Source organism: Triticum urartu, chromosome 1 (assembly GCF_003073215.2).
Source record: "Triticum urartu cultivar G1812 chromosome 1, Tu2.1, whole genome shotgun sequence".
NCBI lineage: Eukaryota > Viridiplantae > Streptophyta > Magnoliopsida > Poales > Poaceae > Triticum > Triticum urartu.
This window is the reverse complement of record NC_053022.1, coordinates 540,610,447-540,612,944: the sequence shown is the minus strand read 5'-3', so window position 1 is coordinate 540,612,944 and position 2,498 is coordinate 540,610,447. Positions and strand designations below refer to the sequence as shown.

The 2,498-nt window shown below is 51.8% G+C and overlaps 1 pseudogene; it reads right to left on the bottom strand.

Moving 5' to 3' along the window:
* Positions 1–1,364: 1,364 nt before the first annotated feature.
* LOC125538214 lies at positions 1,365–1,993 on the bottom strand (annotated as a pseudogene).
* Between the last annotated feature and the right edge of the window lie 505 nt (positions 1,994–2,498).

Below are 2,498 nucleotides of genomic sequence, written 5' to 3'. Positions count from 1 at the left end.
GACTTTCCTCAAAAACGGGGTCAATTTGTTTAGATTTTTTATCCGGTTTTCCTTGTAAACTAGATCAACGTTTTCTTCGAATGAGATTAAATTTAAGGGGGGTTTATCCCCCCCCCCCCTCCCTCCCCAACTCCCCCGATGACTGTTCAAAATCTATGATGACCTATCTATCTTCCAGGTTCAAACATCCTGGCTAAGGAGTGAAATAGTATGAGTGAACATATTATGTAAGAGCATCTACAACTGGAAGTATCAAAATCCGGTCCCGAAACTTTTGCGGATGCGCCTACGGATAGTGACCGGACATCACACAAAAATTGCCCACCGCAACCATGTACCTCAAACATGAAATCTGAAATCCATACTAACCATGCAGTTAAAAGAACCTACATACTACGTACATATGTGGACTACTCATCACTGGAGATGTCCACTATCTCCGTCCCTAGCTCCGGGTAGATAGGCGCATGTGGCAGCTCCGGCTCGTTTTCATCCAAACTAGAGGCGAAGAGCTCGTCAATCTCCGCCCTCTACTGCCGGATGAAGTGCCGGTTGGACTCCACGCCGCATCTTGGATGGATTCGATGATGGCGGTCTGTTCCGCTATCTCCACCGCCTGGGCGACCTCGAACTCCGCCAGGGAGTCCTCCATGCCAAAGCCTGCAGCAGGCTGCTCCTCCTCCAGCTCCGCCACGTCGTCTGCTCCAGATCCTCCTCCTCCACCGGCTCAAGCAAATCCGGAGGCAGCCCGGCACCGACATGAGCGGCGCGCTTGGACTTGATCTCCTCCTCTATCTGCAACCGGCGTTCCGGCATCAACATTGCATAGGTGGTGATCCTCTACGGGCCATGGTTGCGAGGTGGTGGGAGGAAGAGGGAAGCTGGCAAACAGCCTAGGGTTTTGTTGCCGCCGTCCGGCTTAAATAGACAGGCTTGCTCCCTTGGGCGGCACGCCAGAGCGGCGACACACGGTGCCATGAATGCATCCGCTCCAAGAACCGAAGGAGGCGCCCGTTGGACCGCCGATCTATGCGTGTGACCGCGAGGGCCCTAGCGGTCAGTCCAACGTGGCGGGCATTCCCGGGGCGTCTAGGATCTCCCCATATATATCCGCCCCCATATATGGGCTAGATATGGGGTTTACGGGGTTGCCGGTCAGTCCAGGCGTTTGGGCCGGGTATGGGGACCTCGGTTGCGTGCGTTTTTTGTTGACTAGGCAGCCCGTCCAGGCGTTTGGGACTAGTATGGGGTCCGGTGTAGATGCCCTAACAACGGTAAGATCTAAAAAAAAGTAGTTGATAAAAAATATTTGCTCCCACCATCTTCGCTAGCATAAACAGAAATAAATGACAGATAGCACGACATGAACAGAAATAGTTTAAATCCCATTCCACTGAGGTAAGTGACACGGCTTGCAGTCTACGTACATAAAAGCACATAAATACGATGTCATTTCATTGGCAGTTTCAGACTTTCAACAGTAAGCAACTTATGTATGAACGGTACTACTGTATAATATACACTCGTAGCTGAACTAGAGGAGGAGCAGATCACAAGGTGACGACGCTTCAAACTCTCCAGCCTCGGGCGATGGTCCGGCCAGGCGGCAAGTAAAATTCAGAAGAAGAAGTAGAAGACCCTGCAGGTGTGGCTAGCTAGAGGCGGTGGGCAGTGACGAGGCTGTCATCGAATCGAAGTTCTGGGAGTAGCTCTTGAGGTCGTACCCGAAACTCAGGGCATGGCGCTTCGGCCGCAGCATGGCACGCCTCACTCTCCAGAAGAGCTGCCTCACGGGCGCCAGCGCCTGCTGCCACGACCCTGACACGCCGTGGCTCTTCCCCTCCATCATCTTCTGGCTGCCGATGCTCCTCGTCATGCGCAATGATCCTCCTAGAAATGCCATTGGTCGACCTTGATGAGATGACAAGGAAGGGATCGAGCTCACGGTTGATTAAACACGGCTCAGCTGCTCTTCTTTCTTGATTAGGTAGCTTATGGTTGCACAAATGTGGCTCCTCAGCAGCCGTTTTATAAGCTTGCCGAGTGGACAGGGCTCCGACGCCGACAGTAACGACGGTTGGGCTCGCCAGCACCCATGCACTCGACTCATGTCCGACGAGAAAAATCAACTTTACACAACGATTAGCCCATGGCAAAATCTTATTTCGGACATCTTTTTCAGTCGGCACCCTACACTAGCTACATCTACGGTCAAAGACCGACACGGCATCATAAAAAGGCAAGGTACGACATCCAAGGAGCGAGAGGGTTGATCGATGGAGGCCTCATGTCGTGTCGACAGAGGCAGTTGCATAGTACCACAAACAGAAGTATTTTTGCTTGAGGCATCCATCGGCAAGTGCGGTGCTTGCCATATTTTGGCCCCAAGAGAGAAGCACCGCAAAGGCCAATGTTTATCTTGGTACTCATACTAAAACGGTTGTACGCATTTTTTGTTGATGCAGAAGTCGGGAAGGTAAAATCTATCTCATTTAATG